This window comes from Halictus rubicundus, chromosome 15 (assembly GCF_050948215.1).
Source record: "Halictus rubicundus isolate RS-2024b chromosome 15, iyHalRubi1_principal, whole genome shotgun sequence".
NCBI classification, from domain to species: Eukaryota; Metazoa; Arthropoda; class Insecta; order Hymenoptera; family Halictidae; genus Halictus; species Halictus rubicundus.
Genome location: NC_135163.1, coordinates 468262 through 489182, shown reverse-complemented (window position 1 = coordinate 489182; position 20921 = coordinate 468262). Strand labels below are relative to the sequence as shown.

Sequence of the window (20921 nt, the reverse complement as noted above, 5' to 3'; positions counted from 1 at the left end):
CGACTGGCACACACTGGCTGACCGGTGGCAAGAGGGGGCCAGGCTTCTCCCAGTCAACGGGGCCCCCCTTCCCAGCGCGGCGCAGCGTTCGAGACAATTCAGAGGAAGAAAGTAGGCTTCGGCTGACCCTTCTTATTCCGTGAATCGACTTCACTATTACTTGCTACGAAAACAGACGCTCGAATTGGATCGGGCTTTCCACCTGTGCCGTGGAAAGTTATAACACATTGCGTGGACGCGTGATGCCCCGATGTGGAATCGATTCCCTGTCTACCGGCCGTTTCGACAGTGATCGATCCCGAGCGCTCGGCTGGGTCATGATTAACGCGATCTAGTCTGTGGGGAAGGGATCGCGTTCACCGGCGCGGCGCTTGCGAATTCGACTATGGCATCCGGTTCGCAGAATTTACTCGACACAAGCCATCGGATTTTTCATCCGAAGATTCACAAGGTCCTGCCACTTGTCTTATCATACTTTCCTCTTCTTTCGTTCTTTAACCTTTCAGTCGGCATTTTTCCTTTTTTCAAACGAGTTTTCACTCGGATTGTCTTTACAAAATTCTTAAGTTTCTCCCTGGTCACTACAATAGCCACCCTCTGAACGTTAATAGGAAATTCTCGTGTAAAGCAAGAAAATCGACAATTTTGACATTTTTTCTAGAAAACTATTGACTGTAGACAAATTTTTTATTCGTCTTTTTGTCCCTATTACAGCAAGTTGCATACAATTATTCTTCCATTCGGCAGCGCAACCGTTATTGGCGTACAGTGTAGCACTATCAATCGTTAGATCCTGAGAAGTAAAAAATATGTTAAAGTTTGTATCGCGTGCAATTTGGTCAGAGATGTGATTTGTAATCAGCAATACTGCATTCTCTTGTATCTTAACCGAATTTTTATATTCACAGGCTGCTTGTAATATCTATGCGAAGGATTTCGTAATATCGACTTTCCCCGTTAAGAAAAAACCGAGTGCAAAGTTCTAGTTTGACCGCTAGGCGTCTAAACGCTGACGGACATGTTTAAAGCGGCGCGACTCGCCGCGGCGGTTGAACGTTTTGTTGCGCAGCGCCGACTGGCCTTCATGTTTTTCCAGTTAGCTCTCAACAGTTTTCCAACCATTTCGACTTTTATGGCGAGGAGCTAAAACGTGTCGTGCAGACACACCATGCACCGTTGCACCAAAGTCGATGATTTCCATATCTGACTTCGTTGCTTTTCGATATGGATCCGATACGCTGCGTTCGTAAAAACCCTCGATGTAGGACCATCTTTGTAACTGCGGAGTTCATGCGTTTATGATAAAAATGTGTAGATCGAATGGATGACAGTAAAAGCCAAACCCGCCCCCCGTTTGGCGTCACTAAAAATTCCTATATCATTATTCAAAATATTTTTTACTTTATTAAGTTGTTTTGTCTTTAATAAATTACTAAACATTTCAGTATTGTACGAGTAAATTCCACTATTTTCGTATGTGTAACACGAAAAAAATATATTGAAGGGAAATATTCTAGGTCGGAAGAAATGTTTCGTTTTGCAGTTAACATAGTTTCGAGTGCAAAGGGTTAAAAAGTATTTTTGTGTCGTTTTCAACCCTATAAAGTTATCAAGAAAGGAAATAAATATCTATGTAACCCCTGGGCATTGCAATTAATACAGGCAATTTTTATTTTGCATAAAAATTCGTTTCAAAGATTTTTAAAATTTGCGATTTGCTAATGAATAGAAATCGGTTGAAGTGGTTTTAAAAATATTTTGATTAATTGCAATTAATTTAGGTTGAAGCACCGATTGAAATGGGTCATCGCATTTTTTCTAATTGAATTAATATTTCTTGTAAAATAACCTCCAGTTCGGTTGCATCGCTCGTCCTGAGACACCGTGTATACTGCTCGTCACACGTTGCTAGTATTGCATACAAGAAATATGTGTATGTCGGTCACCGTTAATGTCGATCCACACTGACGTCGCTTAATACCACCGTGAAACTTAGTTCCAATGAGTTCTCGTGTGTCAAAATAATGTCTCGGTGAAACCCGCGTCCATGATTTCAGCGTGACCTTGCAACAACACTCTCCCCTAAGTGTCGCGCAGACCTTAACACTCAATCTTTTCACTTGAAGGTCGCAGTACAGCTCAATTCGCTATAATGGTAATAAAACTGTCAGTTAGTGTCATTTCAGTTGGACGAACGTTCCCATACGTTAAAAATAAGTGTACCGTTATTGTTGTCGTTACGCGCTGTTATAATATAGCTTTACTTCTCGAAACCTATCGCAAATTAAGTAATAAGTATATGAATGAATTAAAAGTTGTCAAATACGGTTATTATCTTTGTTAATATACCGATCGTTTCTTCCAGGCGTTCAATCGAGAATGTGTTTTGCTTTACTTGGTCGTAGGTATCGATTAATTAGCCATTAGTACTAATTGGAGAGTTTATTGGTATAGATAAACCTCGTTAATGAGCATCGAGTACCGATTTCACTTAAGGAGTACTAGCATGTTTATTGTAAAATTAGTGATATGTAAGTAAGACATAAAAGTGTAGCAAAGTCCCAGGAATTTGTTTAGTACAATAAAAATGAAGTATCGAGGTTTATTATAATCATTGATATATTAAATCTTCTTAATGTCTCATGATGAAAAGTTAAAAATTGTGTCATTTATTTTTTCCTTCACAATTTCGATCAGTGGTAATTTATTTTGGCTTATTTAATCCTTTATATACATTACCTAATAAATTAATCCTCCTAACATTTAAAAAACGAATTCAAGTCGTTTAGTCCAATTATGAAAAAAGTTTTTAAAAGTGGTCCATTTAATTTTGTCCCCGACTGTAGCTAATGACTGACAACTAGACTGCGAATTTTTATGCAAAATTGTCTGTATCGATTGCGAAGGACAGAAGCTACGTAGACATTTACGTTTTGTTTCAATACTTTTAGTGAGCTGAAAATAATACAAAAGTATTTTTTAATTTGCTGAATGTCCATATTGTTTTGCATTTGATTTACTCATTTTTGTTATACTTGCATAAAATCCGCAGTCTACCGATAACTAACAACAGGAATATATATGTATCAGTCTGATACTATCAGACAATACAATTTCACGTGAATTTCTTCGAAACCTTTTTGTGACCGATTGGTTAAAAATAGTGTCCGGAACTATAGGACGTACGGCAACGGGAAAAAAGTAAGAGCGTGGAAGTTCGGTGAAAAAAAGAAAAAATTAGCAAACGGAAGAGAACGAGAGAAAAAGTCGCGAATATGCTGGACTCGTATAATTGCAATGCAGTCCCGTTTCGAGGATGAAAAAAGGAACGGTCGCAGCAGGATATACATAAACGCAGCAGCCGGCCTAGCTTATGGACAAGTTTTGCGAAACGCGCGTGAACTACTTCTACCGCGGCCGCTCGCCGTATATTCACATTCCGAACTTTCTTAAGCAATTATGTCATAACCCGTGCCCCCCTTTTTTCCGCCTAGCGTACACTGGACGCTTTGAACCCTCAGTCTTTTTCGCATCCCCCTTTTCGCATTCCGCGTCTCGTCTTCTCAAAGGACACTCCTCGATGCACCGCGTGCTATCAATATCGCAAAAAACGCGTTCTTCTGAAATTTACAAAGTTTTTGGGATCTTCTGATGTAACAGATCTAAAATTTATTGCATGCAATTTTGTAATCGTATTCGAGAAGATAACCCATCCGAAGGGCTCTATTTGAAAGGGAAACTTCAGGGAATATCACCATATTCTTTTCAAAATTTAAATCACTCTGGCTCATCATTGAAAAAAACGCAAAAAAATTTGTTTACATTTTTCGACATTATAAAGTTAATTATCGAGGTCGAAAAATTATCTTGTAATAGTCCAATTCTTTCTGAATAAAACGAAAAAACTGGCAAAAATTGCAAACTTCGAAGACCTGTAATTCCTAAACAAATTCTAAACCGGAAAAATGATGAATTAAACCCCCCCCCCCAAATTTTACATGGAATACAATATATTTCATTTAGAACATAATCGCCGATGGTGACGTCAAAAATTGATCGACTTGGCATGGAATGACCCGTAAGCGTTTGAAAAATGCAACTCGCCAAAAATGAGTCATTTGTTTCGTAGGTGTTTGACGGGTTGAAGGTTGAAAATGATTTAAAAAATTTTACCAATAATCAAGATTTTATTTTATTTCAGTCAATCCATTTTTATTAAAACGTACTTTATGAAAAATATATATAGCTCGTGGAATTCTGATTGTTTATGCTAAAAAAAGAAATAATTAATGTATTCCACATATCCAGAAATGTGTGTAGAGAAATCCAGAGCAAAAATTTGAATAATTCTTTTGAAAAGAGATACTAAAAATTGTTACAAATAATGGTATTCAAAACCAGAATAGCCTCTTAAGAAACCAAATTGTGGGCTGAACTGGAAAATTCTTTTTTAGAGAAACAATTTTATTCCCAATATGGCTTATCGGGAAAGAAACTGTCGCCGAAGAAAAATGAAAATCCCCATTGATCGACCGGCTAGACCCGAGTTTATTCACCGTGGAAGCGAAGTTTTAGATCGGACTGGTTTTCGTTTTTGTTTTTCATGACCGATTCAGTCCGTTCGTGACTTTCTTCCTGTTTTTCCGGACGCTGAAACTAGTCTAGCATCCCGACAGTACTGATATAATTACCGGTTCGCCAAGAAAACTTGGCGTGGTATTAGATACACGGACGCGTTACGAAAATACGATCGAGCGGTTCGATCGAGTTATAACGGTGTACGATGATCGCCGATAATTGGACGCGTAATTTGTCTGCTTCAATGTTGCTCACAATGGCCTGATCGGTGAATGTAAAACTGCACGGAATCACGGCGGTTCTACTGCGAGCGAGCGACGCTTTTTGCTGAAGAAATAATCGGAAATGCTCGCAAATTAACCGCGATCCTTTCGTTACCCAATCGACTTCATGCGCGGATAACAATCGACCTACTTATCGAGGCTAACGCAGTATTTCTACGTTTTGTTTCCCTTTAATTCCTTGGATTTTTAACCTAACAATGGGTACATTTATTTCTTGACGCATCGCGGTAAATTAGACAGGGTAAAACTAGGTAATTCCACTTTTACAGAAGCGTTAATGACACCCATACATTTTAGTAATTCTTACATTTTTTTTTTGTCAAATCACAAGTATTCTTTATTCTCCACAATTATACAGGGTATTCCATAACTGTTGTACTTCCTTAAAAGTAGTGATTCCATCGAATATTTGAAATAACTTTTTCTTTTACGAAAATGTTCTCCGCGGCTTTGATAAGGAGTTATTAACGAAAAAGACGGACCAATCATAGCGTCGCTACAGCGAACAGATTCCGGCTCGACCAACGCCCACGCAACGCTCAGCGGGATCTGTCGCCAAGCCGGATTCCATCCACTGTAGCGGCGCTCTGGTTGGTCCATGTTTTTCGTTAATAACTCGAAAATAAAGCCGCGAAAGACATTTTCGCAAAGGAAAAAATTACTTAAAATAATCGCAGGAATCACTCATTTTAAGGAAGTACAACATTTTTGGGACACCCTGTATACGTAGGTACAGACAAATTGCAATGTAGTAGCATTGATATATATGTTTGTTAATAACTTTTTAATAACAACGAGCGACGGCTAAAACCTTTTGAAGGTTACTCAGGAGGGTGACCTTAACAACATATGTCAAGGTCAAGGTCATTGGAGCTAGGTCGTAATATTTACCTTTTTTATAATTAATATGTAGCGTACATCTTCTATAGTTACGAGGGATTTCTACAATCAACAAAAAAAAAAAAAAAGATGCGATCGAGACTTCGACGCGAAATTGATGAGAAAGCGGCGCTCCGTCTCGATAGAATTCGACTATCCACCTCTGCGCTTTTCAAACCGGGTCGATGATTGTCTGCGATCAGTGTTACATCTTTTTTGTGTGTGAATTGTAAAAAGCACGCTTTGGATTCTAATTTGCTCGAATTCGTCGCTTTCTCGTAAACGAACGCGCCCGACGCGACGACGCAAATCCCGCTTCTTTAGTCTATCGAGCGTAACACGCCAACGTGTTTTCACGCAAAATTGTTCTTACCGGGCTTTCACGTTGTCGAGATTCATTTTTTCAACGAGACACGAGACGAAGTGCTATCCCATCGGATTTGCATCTCAATGGGAATACAATAACGTACAAATTTATTCAGTTAAGGTACGCCGCTCACTTCTCACGGCTCTACAATGACACATACACTGCTTACAGGATAGTCTACGTACGGCTGCTGTATTTGTTAATTTAGATCACGCAACTAGCGCCGCCTTTATTTTAATAGCGTTTATTTTTATATTCATATTTCGGAAGAATTCTGGTTAGTAAGTAGTAAAATTAGTAGATAGTAAATAACTTTCCAATATGGGTGACCTCGGATGATATCCAAAGAGGTTTCTGAGGCCCGATTCTGATACCGAGGGTCCAAGTAAAAGAACATTAAAGATTATGAAACGCTCCGAGCTCTCCGAGTCCAAATCGGAGCCAAAACGGTCCACCCTAGGCCTCACGCAGGAACCTTCCAGATCTCCTACTTAGACCCTTAGAACTATAATCAGGCCGCAGGAACTTCTCGCGGATCGAATCTGGCTGTACCAGATCGACTCCCAGGATGGCCCGTTTTGGCCCCGATCTGGTTTCGGAGGGCTTGTTTCGATTTATAACTTTTCAGGTTCTCTTATTGGCGTCATCGGTACCCGAATCAGGCCACAGGAACACCCCGATGTATGCAGTCCATCCGTGAGTGAGACGGGCCTGGCGTGTGTTCACGAGGAAGCATTAAGAAATCGTTATGGCTGAATTTTCTACGGTATAATGGACGATACATCGACCGCGAATTCGCAACTTTCCTCCTTTCCCTCTTTTATTCCATCGGAAGTCAAGTGCGCCTCGAGAAATTCTTTCGTAAACTGCAACCTAGACGGCTATTGCACTTGGCAAAAATTGTTCAACGCCTTGTGGCAGCGGACACAGCACGACATTTATATATAAAAAGCTGTATAAAATGTTTCTTTTTTTTTTTGTCTTTTCTAAATGGAACTGTATGTTTTCGTTTGTTTTATTCCGTCACAAATTAGATCTGTAAACCTTTTTGGGTACTGTGCAAGAAATTGACATTTCGTTCTGGACAAAATCTACTGGGTTATAACATAAATCCGTTCGATATATATATACGGTGACTCCCAAAAATATTCGGACACTAGGTATAACTAACTTTATGATTTGATAATTCGTTTGTTAATAAAGCAATCGCCCTGGGAATTGTTTCTAACAATAAAACATTTATTAATGTTGATAAACATATATAATTTATTCGAAAAATATACATACGTTTCATAATAAAAATTATTAAACGAAATAATGGACCATTTGTGGCTCACAAAAGTATCCCTCTGGCAATCGCCTTCTGGGAACGCGATATTCCAAGAACGCGAAAACGTTTGTTTACAAGCAGAATCTCGTGGACCATTAGATGTCCATGCCACCTCACTACTGTCAGTAGTCAACGTGAATTCGATCAAAATGGGTCGTGAAGGAAAGAACACGAGTTTCGATGTGCTACAGCTTGTAATTTTTCATCGAAGAAAAGGAAAAACCTATCGCGAAATTAGTGCAATACTTCGTATATGTAAAAGTACTGTTGCAGATATCTGTCGACGATTTTATATTAAGGATCGCATTGATTTTATTCCGCAAACTGGAAGAACAAGTTTCTTATGTACGAGGGAGAAAAGCAAAATTATTCGGAAAGTGAAAAAAAATCCGCGCTTAAGTGCTCCAAAACTAGTTAGTGAGCTATTAGGAGAAAGCTTCAAAAATGTGTCAGCCGAAACAGTTCGAAGAATGCTGAGGCAAGCTGGTTACAATGGAAGAGTGGCTAGCAAGAAACGCAAGAGAGCTAATTTCTAAGGATAAGACATGATGGAAGGATGTCATATTTGCTGATGAAAGCAAATTCAATATGTACGATTCCGACGGAAGTGTGGCGGAAAGCGAATAAAGAGTTTAATTTTGAAAATACATGAAGTACAGTGAAACACGACGGAGGCAGCATAATGGTCTGGGGTTGTATTTCGTCATATAGAGTCAGTAACCTAGTGTTTCAATAAACACAATACGGTATCAGGGACAAAAATCATTATTTAAATATACTCAAAAATAATTTAGTTCAAAGTGCTAAAAAAATGGGGCTTAATAATAATTTTAAGTTTTACCAAGACAACGACCCCAAGCACAAGTCACGTATTGTGCAGGAATTTTTATTACACCGCTGCCCCAAAATTCTTCATTCGCCGCCCCAATCACCGGACCTTAATCCTACCGAGAATTTATGGGATGAATTGGATAGAAAAATTCGAAAAATCCCAATTACATCGATAGCCGAATTAAAACAAAGACTTGCAACTGAGTACTCGAATATAACTGTTGAATATTTTTAAAAAATTACAAATAATATGACAAACAGGTTAAGACATGTTCTTAAACAAAATGGTTATGCCACGAAGTATGAAACAAATTTTGTTATGCTAAATTACATTATCTAAATAGAAAAATTAATATTGTCCGAATATTTTTGTGAGCCACAAATGGTACATTATTTCTTTTACTAATTTTTATTATGAAATGTATGTATATTTTTCAAATAAATTATTTATGTTTATCAACATTAACAGATGTTTTATTGCTAGAAACAATTCCCAGGACGATTGCTTTATCAACAAACGAATTATCAAGTCGTAAAGTTAGTTATAGCTAGTGTCCGAATATTTTTGGGAGTTACTGAATATACAGGGTGGGGCAATAACTATGTCCAGTTCGAATATTGCCGTTATTTGTAATAATATGAAAAAATGTTATATAGAAAACTTACACGGTATAGAGGGGGACATATTGTGACACAAACATTTTCTGCGTGGGTGGAGGCATAGAGGAGATTTCAAGGTCAACTCTATTTAATTAAAAGGAATGCTATGTTTTTTTTTATCGCCATGTGATAGCCAGTGTTGAGACGAATTCAGCGAGTTATCATTGAAGGTCATGCAAGGTCAAATATGGTAGTAAAATAAACTTTATTATCTTACAGGAGATGATCGAATTGGTGACCGTTTGCGTCAATGGAAAGTTGCAATCTTCGTATCCCTGCATCACGTGCATGTCTTATCGTTTCTTTAATAATATTATATATAATATTATAATAATAATCTTAGTTTTCAGTAATTTTAAGATTGACTTCTTTACATCCGTGCAGGCGAGTTAGTAATTAACAAATGTGATAAAGATTATAACACATTATGCTCGCAGGATTAAAATAACTGTCTGTATGAACTGTTTTCGTATTTGGAGGATGTCTATGAAACAGACTTTTTACAGCATTTTAGGATAAAATACCCCATAGTGCGTCCTTAACAATGGAAGAAAATAAAGAAGATACTAAATGATGCCCTGAATTTTTAACTTGGCGTAAAAGAGTGTCTCATTGTTGGGATGTTTCAGAGAACAGTATTATTTTTTTTTACTGTGTTTCGGACGTAAATTCACCGCAGTGCGGCGACCGATCCGCAGCGTCCTGTTTCGACACGGAATCGTCGCCGGTTTCGAAATTTCGAACGATCCCCGGACGCGAATAAATTGCGTGTCGACGGAAACCGACTCGGTTAGATGAAGAGGTAATTCTCGGGATGACGGCAGCGAATGGTAAAAAGAGAAACACGTTTCGCTAAGATGCGTTTCGAAGCTGAAGAAAGATTTGCGCGTGGTCGATTCGATCATTTATTTACCGTCGACCTAATTTTTCCTGTTCAACGCTGAAAAGATGAAATGCTGTGTGCAATATCGTGATGCGAACTGTTTTCACGTTCTTTTCCTCTATTTCCGTTTGCGGTGTTGTTCGTGCTATATTTGGAATCGCATCGTAATTACTGTGCGCCGAGAACATAACACTCATTTCTATGAAAATAATATTAGGTTGCTAATTACCTCTACCGTTAAAGCAACGTTAAAAATACAAAAAAGAAAAAATATTCGAACATCTGTATTTTTCAAGTGTGCGATATTATTTTTGTATTGTCTGTGACGTAAGATTGAAATCTCATTCCCTTATTGGTAAGGAATGCCTTTTCAAAATAATTTTTATGCAATTAATGATATTTGAAATGATCGGATGGGATTTTATTAAAATTTCGTATACATTTCAAGAACGGATGTGTAATTATGAAATACATATGGTTCGTAGAACTCCTGATAGAAAGCATATAATTAGTAGAAAGCTTTTGAGCAATTCGAAACAAAGAATAATGTTTTACTGTCTTTGCTAAATAAAGCAATAATGGCTAAGGATAACGAATGAAACAAAAAAATGTTACAGCATACGGAAACGATCTCCCAGATGATACAGTGAGTGGCAAAAAAGAAAGACTAGATTCGCGAACGTCTCACGATTAAAAAATTAGAAAGAGAAGGTTACATAAGAGAAGAATGCAAGGATAAAAACAGTTGTAGCAGTTATACAAGAGGAAAACGCAATAGGCTGCAATCGTAGCTGTAAATTGTAGAATGTTCAAATACAAAAATTATTTATAAATCTCATGTTAACTCTCAATAGAACAAGAATTTTATTGTATAGCAGATCATCGATTCGTTACAAGATGGTTCTTTGGCAATACAGAAAGTATTTCTCATTCTCCATTTTTCATGTATTGGGTTGTCCGGAAAGTTCGTGCCGTTTCTCTGTAGGTGGCGTTAGGATAGGTCCGAATATGTCAGAATGATTGAAAACAAATGGTATGTATACATAGTCTAAAAAGGTGATCCTTCAGGCATTTTTAGAAAAAAGTTTGATTAGGATACATTAATTTTTGCTAGTTTTATACGCTCTTAAATATGGAAGGAAACAGAGTGAATTTATAGGCATTTGGTGCTTTTTTCTTCCAAAACCTGTTAGAGCTTGGTTGAGATGTGCTACTCCGTTCACCCTAATAACCAGACATTACACCCTCAGATTTTCATCTCTTTAAGTCAATACAAAATTCCCATAATGGCAATAACTTTAACTCTTTGGTCGACATAAAAAATCATATTTAAAAGTTTTTCGCCGAAAAACACAAGTTGCGTGAAAGATGAAGAAAGATTATGGAAGAAAATGGCACTTATAATAAATTTAAATATACTGCGTTTGAGTTTCCCTTAAAAATCGGCACGAACTTTCCGGACAACCCAATATATTAATATTGCCATCTTTATTCTATACCATAATATCTATACTAACTGTAAGCTATTTATAGAATTGCACCTCTTAGAGAACAATAATAAAGTATACTAATATAAAATATAAGGTAGCTATACTTAATAGAAAATCAGCATTTCTTGTACTTAAAGACATTTATTAATATATTTTAGAGTAAAACTGTAAAAAGTAGGCATTAAATTTACATCATTGCGTTTATGGAAACAGAAACTAACAAGTCAACGTTTATCGCAACAGTTATTATTTCATCTGTGTCCAATCGTATACATAAATTCCAATTAATATTTCATGCACCATAACATTAATGAACCGTAGGCGATAATAATGTAACCAAATTTTTATGATGATTAGAATGAATCAGAACATAGAGTGACCTGTCCAGTATTAAACGAAGAAATAACATTTATGATGCCCCCCTCATGCGTGAAATTTATTCAGTAATTCTTCTTTTTTATAACCTATTCGGCATTGCATTAATTAGGTAGCAATTGTTCGTCCGATATCTCACATATTTAAAGTAAATATTGTTTTATCGTGAGCTCAACAATTTGTGTTTTGAGATAGTTTACGGTCCTATGATAATTTTGTTTGTGTAATTCATTTACTGAGACTCCTCTGTCCATTCATTAGAAATTGATGTTCATTCATTAGCCACCTGGCCTATTTTTCGTTTAATCCTGTTCGAGATTTCTGGTGCAAACCATCAAATATTGTTAGAATTATGTTCTGGAATGTAAGATCTTAACGATGACACGGCTTTTTTTAAGGAAATAACACTCAGGAAACGATTCTCGAATACTAATTTCACGGACAAGGTCGCTCTTGTATGGAACGAACCGAGTGACAAAATACTGTCCGGAATACGGACGCAGAGATGACTCCAAATTCGCGGGACTGATTAACATGCATAAAGCCCGTCACCAAATACAACGGCGCTTTGTATGCATAACGATTGTTACGCGTTCGCTTTTTTTTTATGGTTAATTAATCCGCGCAGTTTACGAAGCCCCGTGCCGGTAACCCACTTCCGAGGCCAATAAACGATTTCTTCGGTCCACTTAGAAGCCGCGCGCACGAGCGAGAAAGAAGAGCACCGGCGAAATGGACCTCCAATAGCAAAATGAACGGCGACATCTGATTCGGCCGTCTTCCGACACTTTCGAGCGAACACCTGTTTCCCCGAGAAGCATCATTCATACCTGACGAAGAAACTCGCCGTAAGATCGCAACATACGAAGTGTCTCAACAAATCAACCATCTACAGTAGAACTGCTCAACGTGCCTACTAGCGGGCAAGGGCGCCCACCGATGCCCGTGGTCACATAGTCGCCAGATGAGGGGAGGGAGCACGAATTGAGGGGAAAAAGTTATCCTCTCTCTGCCAGTACCGGGTTAGTCACGTGACACTGTGACACAGACACGGCAGAGACAGAACGCGTCACGTGACTACAAGTCTTGACACAAGTGACTTGGCGGAGTGGGGGTAGGCAGTAGCACAGCCGTAGCCGTGACAATGCGTGCGACAAATACATGCACCTTGCCCGCAGGGGCGTGGCTTCGTGCCCGCCTGTGTATGCCCAGGGCAGGAAAATCGCGGCCCGTACGAGCAAACGCTGAACAGCTCTGTTCTACGGAATCGTTGACATAAATCCGAAAAAGTGATCGAATAAAAAAAAAAACAGTTCGAATTCCAGGAAAATATCAAAATATTCTTTCGCCGTGCAAAAGTAGCGGTAATGGTGCAATGTATGAAATTACTGGCGATTTTAGGTCACTTACCTGCTAGTTGAATCGGATTAGGAAGGGGTGGGCACTGTCAACAGATCAACAACGACTTGATACTGCCACTTTGCAATGTAATGCTTTTAATAGATCTCAATCTGTATATTTCCGCGCTCTATAATCAGAGTTTTCACGTCGTGTCATCGACGGTGCCGCGCTACAATGACCAGTGATAACGAGAATTAGAATAATAACGATCATCGGAATAATGGTGAAATATGTCAATAATAATGACGGTACTAATAATAAGAATAATTTAAGTCGTTGACTGTAAAAGTGGCTCGATTGGTATTGCTCCCCGAATTTCGAAGGCGTTTGGAGTAGCAGAACTCCTCTATTCGTTAAGTTGCAAAACGCTCTAAAATTTCTCGTCTAAACGCTACTCAACGACGAATAAATTCCACGCATCCCCCGTCTCTCCTTGCCATTTTACAATCGAACCATCCCCTACTGTACTGCACGTCCGATAACACTATCATTTAGCCGATCGAGTCCGGGACCGACCAAACAGGCCGGGATAAAAAATCGTCTGAACACGGGAAGCCTGTTGCACAAAACATACCTAACATTTTCCATTCTCGAATTTCCTGTACAATTTCACATTTGTACACTTTACTTTATCGAATTGGTAAGTTGAAATTGGAAATCACTCATTTAACAAATTAACAAAGAATCGTCCCACTTTTATTCTTACATGATATACGACAATGTATTCGTAATACGGCCCGACCGACGAAGAAATTTCCATCCGAATCGAATTTCGTAAAACATTTTTATTCACCTAGGATTTACATTGAAACAAAGGCGTCGCCATTCCAATCGATAAATCTAAATCTACATTTTACGCAGTTCCCAAGATGAGGACTACAACAACGTATAAAACTACGTAATAAATCGCATTAAAAATTTAGTTATCGATTCCGATACAATTTTCCTGAAAATAACTTATTTCGCAGTGTGTTCTCATCTATGAAATAAACATTTTCCTTACTCCAAGCATTGTATTATTTTGACCGTTGTTTTTTCCCGGTTCTGCCTATAGCATGAAACAGAATCGGGTGTAAGTCGTTAAATGAATGCATCACCGTGTATAAACAAAAATTTCGGACAACCATCCCTGCAATAAGTTCCTTTGTTTCGTGGTCTGAATCTCGATCGGCTAGATCATATATCGCGAACAGAACGATCGCAAAGGCAGGTGCAATAATGGAGTCCGTTTTTCCTGCGAATTACCTTTGACTTCGACTCGTGTACGTGTGTATGGGAGTGTGTTCGATAACAAAGCGTTTTGTAAATATGTATACAGGTATATGTATATAAATACGCGAGACGTGAACACGTCTCCGAATGGTTTTGTTCGCTGATAGCTAGCTATTTCGTTGGCTCGCTTCCACGTGGATTCGGCTCGAATTCGATGTTGTGTATCGAAATCAAAAGCAACGAACAACGAATGACTAGCTTTCACAGTGCAGTTTGTCGGCCGCTAGATCCCCAGGGCGATCTATTTTGATCGTGGAACGGATAAAACCACGCTCGATCGCTGACCCACGTGTAAAATTTTACGCGCGCGTGAATTCAAAGAAACTGAAATTAAACGAAACTCTGTTCGTGCTCGCATGGAAAATAAACTGCTACAACTTGTTTTTATTATTTTTCACGGCTAGATACGGTGATTCAAACAATTTATATTTTGCATAAAAATCTGTAGTCTAACGATAAGTGATTAGCGTCGGGAGGATTTCAAAGTGAAAAAGTTCGTCGCGGCGTTACGGAGATGCATATAGTTCCGCGTTATTTATCAGGGAAAATAAAGTTTCTTGCGCTCCGTCCGTTCCGAATCAAACTGAATCGCCCTGGCCGAGCTTTCACGCCGAAGTAACACTATACTTTCGCGTGCTTTCGAAGCAAGTAAGGTCCTATGTCATACCAATCGCAAGCTGGAACGCGACCAATCACCGGGCTCGACGATTTCAGTGATTTCGATGCTTGGTGCGTGATCACGCGTCGATCAGGACGTCATTGTGTCTACGATACGACTTCAAGCGAAAACTCGATAAGCTCGAGCGTGAAGCGCCGTGACTAGACTGCGGATCTGTATGCAAATGTAAAGTTTAATGATCTAATTTACAGAAAACAGACAGAATTGCTTTACCCTATCATACTCTGAACTTTGAATTTTACGAACATTTTCCTGCGCCGATTTTTAAACGGTAAAAATACTATAAATGCATAAAATCCGCGATCTAGTCGTGAAAGTTACTAGAGCAGGCACGGGCAGAGATTGCCCCAGGGAGCAACGGGGCGGATCCATCGAGATCGGATGCAACGATGGCACACCTAATTAGCGCGCTCTGCGCAGAAGGAGCCGAGACAGATCGCTGTACAAATTAATAATTACACTTTACATATTTATACATCTCGTACATTTACAGGTAGAAATTGTACACTTTATACAACATGTATTTCGTTTACCGTCTCCAGAGTAATGTTTCAGAATTTTATGATACGCAACAAAAAAGTGATGGAGAGAATTGCATAAATGAACTAATGCCAGACGACCTAAGCTTTATCGAAAATGTCTGGACAAAATTGCGACAAGTTTACGCGAACGGGGAAAAATATAATAGTGTCAACGATTTAGAAGATTGTGCAAATCAAAATTAGAAACACTTAAGCCAAAAGTAACGAACAAATTATATGAAATAATCCAGGAATGCTTACCAGATGTAATAGAATCAAAAGAAGACACAATAAATTACTTCCGTAATATTTCACATTGTGTTTCCATAAGATAAGCGAGAATATTTTCGCGAAGGAAAAAGTTACTTCGATCGACCTCAGGTATCACTCCTTTCAAGGAAGTACAACATTTTTGGAACACCCTGTATATCGGTCTTACCATTATTATGCTGGATTTTACCGTATACATACATATGTTTTTTGAAATAGTTATTAAAAAAGGAGAAACGTTTGTACAGGGTTTAAACAAAATAATGATTCAGGTGTGCAAAATATTTGCAAAAGAAACTTGTCGCGAAATTGTTTATAACAAGGAAAATTTTAGATTTTACAAGATTATACAAAATTGTATAAAAATATATAAAAATTAATATAAAAATGATAAAAAGTTAAAAATTAAAAAGATTAAATTATATAAAAATTATATAAAAATTTATCATTTTCTTGGTTTACTCTGGAGATCACATGCAATGCTCAGAGTGCATCAAGTGTACGTTTCCTGCCTTTAAAAATACGAAATGTATATACATATATATCTGTATAGCTTATAATTAGACTGTCGATTTTATGCATTTATGTGAAAAATGAGTAGGTAACACAGTGAAAATATCAGACGATTTAAAAAACACAATTATATTGGCTGCATCTTGATAAAATTGTTAATTATTTTTATTTTGCATAAAAATCCACAGTCTGCTTATAATTTTATCCTACAGTCTTCTACTGTTCTCTGTTTCGCTCTCGGCCGTCGTTAGCTCCGGAGCGTTGCCCCCAGGGGCAACCGCGAGCGCTGTTTGCCGGTGCGAGCGCTAGGGGATACCCTTCGTTCAAATAAACGTGTCTCTTTTCTGCGTGCAACTACGCGAACGTTTCTATCGCCGCCCACGCAACGTTCTTTCTCAGGCTCTCCTGAGAAAGCTGTTTCTCCCGATCGAGTATCTACGCTAAGGACTAGGATAATAGGATAAATTGAACTACACGCGATCAACAAGCCAGTCTAGAGTGTATAACAAGTCTTTATGCGAACGATTACTTTCGTCGAAGCACGATCACTCGACACTTCCACCGTTCCGGCGCGGCGCTGGACATCCGGATTCCCTTGAAACTCCGAATCCGTTCAACTTCAACGATTTACGGGGTACCTCGACACGATGCTGTTTTTTTATTTTTCTTTTTTTTTTGTTTGCTCCTTTTTGGTCCCTCGAGGTGAATATAATCATTGAAAAGGTTACCGTGCGCTTTCTCTATTTTCCTACGTGCAGCGGAAGCCGCGACACGCGATCCTCATCGTGAAAATTCAACGTCCTTTCGTGCTCTATAAAATCTTATAAAATCGCGTTTCTTATAAAAGATTTTCAAGTGTATCCTTTACTAATCGTCTGCGTCCGCTGCAGCTTCCAACGGGGTGCGCTTTCGCTTGTACGCCGAACGACACGCGACAGAAAAGAAGTTAATGCTCGAGCGTAATTCAGCGGGGAGGACATATAGCTTTTCTTTCTCGTTTTTCTTTCTTTTTTGGGGGATTGCTACCGTTCGCGTTTCGCGAACGTTGTTAGAAAATAGGAGAGCATGGATCAACCTTTGCGGAACGCGTTCACTCTGAAGAACCGAAAAAATAGCAGAAACACAATCTTCGACGGCTGACCGGGGCAAACAGAGGCTGGGATCCACGGATTCGCGAGGTCTCAAAGGGGATTCTCGAACGATCAAAGTCAGCTGTCCGTCACCGTTCCGCGCCGAAAAGGTGGAACCAGGCGTCAAGCGATCCCGTTCACCTGGGATTTCTCTTCTACAAACGCGCTCGGTAGCTTGAAAATGACGCCTCGCCTACGGATAGTCCCTCGGATCTGTAGGTTTTTGAAACGTCGATCCCGAGGAGAGTTAGAATTTTATCGTGATAGTCACGGATGGTAGAACTGCGCGACCCCTAGTGTCACTAACAATAAAACGTCGCCTAACTTAAAACGTAAGTAATACGAAACGGTATAAGCAAGATCTCTCTCTATTCGTATGAAGACACCGTGTGCCGGCCTCGAGAGGAGAAGAGAGACCCCCCACCTCCCTCACTCCACTCCAGAAAATCTCAGCTCTTTCTTTTGTTCGACTCTTTCTTCTTCATCGAATTTCGTTATTTCTGCGAGTTTCGATGTCCTTTTCGTGGAACTCTTTCTGTCCCCCCTCGACTCCGGCCCACAAAATTTGCCGCCTTCGCAGCTATTACGATATCATAGTTACTCTAGAACTGCATAAATACTCTGTCGTCGCTAAAGAATATGCGTGTAACGTATCGTTATCGACTACTTGCCGGATGTTCATCAATGGCAGACGGAATCTTTACAAGTGTCGACGTTAAGCGTCACCGATAAATCGCGTGTTACAGTTAGCAACGGCTGCTCGCCGGGTATCTATAAAATCGTATTGTTCTTTCAACCGTTTGTCCGCAAGTTTGACCACTTGCCTCGGATCGCGTTTCATGGTGTTCCGCGCTGCGTGAAAAATTTCGAACACCGTCACGCGATGAAAACGAGGCTTAAATCGCGTCGACGTAAACGAGGTTTCGTCGACACCATCGCCTCAGGTCGCGATTTTGCTTCTCACTCTCTCTCTCTCTCTCTCTCTCTCTCTCTCTCTCTCTCGCTCGCTCTCTCTCTCTCTCTCGCTCTTCTTAAATAGAATTACGATGCTTATAGTAAAACGGTACTTAGAGCTATAGTTACTTTGGTATAGTCAGTTATATCACACTAAAGTCCGCGATGTCTGCGGGGAATCCTCTTTCAAAGGTTTGTGTTCAGAGTTCCGCCTGCAGAACCCTGCAAAACGACCAACGAAAACGTCCATCAGAACTTGAATACGATTTTAAATAAAAAATCACAGTTCACTACCATTGTCACAAACGTGCGATATCCATGGCCTCGTTGTTCACACGAAACTGGTCAAATTCATTTATGCACACTGTTATTTAATTTATTTTAGAACGTAGCAAAAAAGTCGGTCCATGACTTCGCTTTGCTAAATTATTCTAATATTTCATGGAGGTACGTTTTTAATACAACATTTTATGACATTTAATGCCATCAGAAACCTCAAGTGCGAAGCTCTCGAAAACCAAGAATTTTATTCTGAGCAGATTGAAAATATTTATCACTCTATTCATTGATTTGCTTTATTCTAAGGCATAGAAAAATTATATTGTCACTATTACTATTCAGTATTACAGTATGCATGTCTTCGCAATGGAAACAGCAGAGAACAATGGGTTAATTTTCTTAGTAATTATACTATTTTATATTTGACGCTCTGTGTCACAATAATAACTCGAATAAACAGATTGATTGATCCCTTGGACTATAAAACGAAAATAATAAAATTCCATATTGTTGTTGCCAATATGTAGCCATGGGAGAACGTATAAGGTAAGGTGCCCAATTACTGTGTGGGTACGAATTACTGTGCCTATATTAATTATACTTATTTTTAAAGCATTTTAATAATGAATATTAAAAAAGAGATATGCAACTGAATCGTGACCAGCAGAGATTACTCCGTTATTAGCAGTCCTCCAACGCCGGAAGATATGCGATAGGGAATTGTAGAAGCATGTTCACCTATCAGTGCAGAGGTCATAGAAAGTGCTAAACACTCTTTTATTCGTCATTGCAGCTGACGGACACCATTATGAACATCGCTTAAGTTAAGGTAAAAGTTGTGTTATGATACTTACCGAATTCATCTTGAAATCCTCTAACAGATAGGCGTAAAAAATTACAGGTATATATTGTCAATAAATTGAAAATGACCTTGAAAAATCATGAAAAAAGTAGTTGACAAAAAATTCTCTTGAAATCATGCTGTATCTGGTAAAAACATTTTCGATCGGACTGCTAATAACAGAGTAATCTCTACTGGTCACGATTTGTGGTTCACCCGGTATACAGGGTCTCTCACCTATCTCGAACATCTACATTACCTCGCGTGTTTTTTATGATAGAAAAAAATTTGAGAGGAAAACATTAGTTGGCTTAGAGGGGCAAATATTATGATGGGCAAAAAAATTTGTTCAAGGTTATATATTTTTGAGATTTCAAGATCATCGAAGTTTTTTTAAATGGAATGATATACTTTCATTATCGCTATATGATAGCCGAGGTCAAGACGAAACCAACGGCCTGTGATATTATGACCTTCACGTGTCCTTGAGTACAAAAAATTCATAAAAGTGGGACACTTGACGTAAATAGTGAAATAATGATGACATGAACCCTCTAAGGTTTCAAGAAATGTTTTTGAACCTTGACTAATGACCGTAAACACGCTTAAAATAAATTGTAAGCACTGATACGAATTCTTCTCCTTTCGGTGACTCTAATCAGTAGGTTTAAGTAATTCATCGGGATTTATTCGATTGTGAAAGATAACGTTACTTCTCTGAAACGATGGTGTACAGTGATGCAGAAAGGATAGAAATGATTTAGTTTATGGTGAGGTAAATCATCCTTCTCGACAAAGTTTTGACCGCATAGTTCAATTGTTTTGTAAAACAGGGAGTATTGAATGACTGAACAGAAAACGATCAAAGCCTGCTACTGAAGAAGGTGCCGATGCTTTTGTATTGGTTACAGTCAATGTTGATCCTACTACAAGTTGCCGAAAAATTGGACGTTCTTTAAGCATTTCCAAAGCAAGTGTGTCCCCAATATTGCAACGTCATTTTCATCCATACCATATTTCCTTACATCAGGAGCTTCATGGCAACGACTTTGAGAATCCTGTTACTTTTTGTACGTGGACATTGCAGAAATAAACATTTCTTTTATCACATTCTCTTTATCGACAAAGCTACTTTTTCTAAGCATGGACAACTGAATACACATAATATGCATTATTGATGCACTGAAAACCCGAAATGACTTCGACAAGTTGTACACCAGCGTCCATGGAGTGTAAATGTATAGTGTGGAATCGTTGGTGATAACAAACTCAAGGTCACGTGAAAGTCATAATATTACAGGTCGTTGGATCCGTCTTGAATGGATTGAAACTATTTCATTCCATTTAAAAAAAAGTTCGATGACCTTGAAATCTCAAAAAACAT

At 38.6% G+C, this 20921-nt stretch overlaps 1 protein-coding gene across 2 annotated transcripts in view; it reads right to left on the bottom strand.

Annotated features, from left to right (window-relative positions):
- Positions 1 to 13843: 13843 nt before the first annotated feature.
- The window catches only part of LOC143361850 (multiple PDZ domain protein), a 183889-nt gene continuing 176811 nt past the window's right edge, over positions 13844 to 20921 (bottom strand). For both annotated transcript variants that reach the window (XM_076801544.1, XM_076801545.1), the window contains one exon: positions 13844 to 18639. The gene's annotated coding sequence lies outside the window, so the exon portion shown is untranslated. The remainder of the gene's footprint in view (positions 18640 to 20921) is intronic.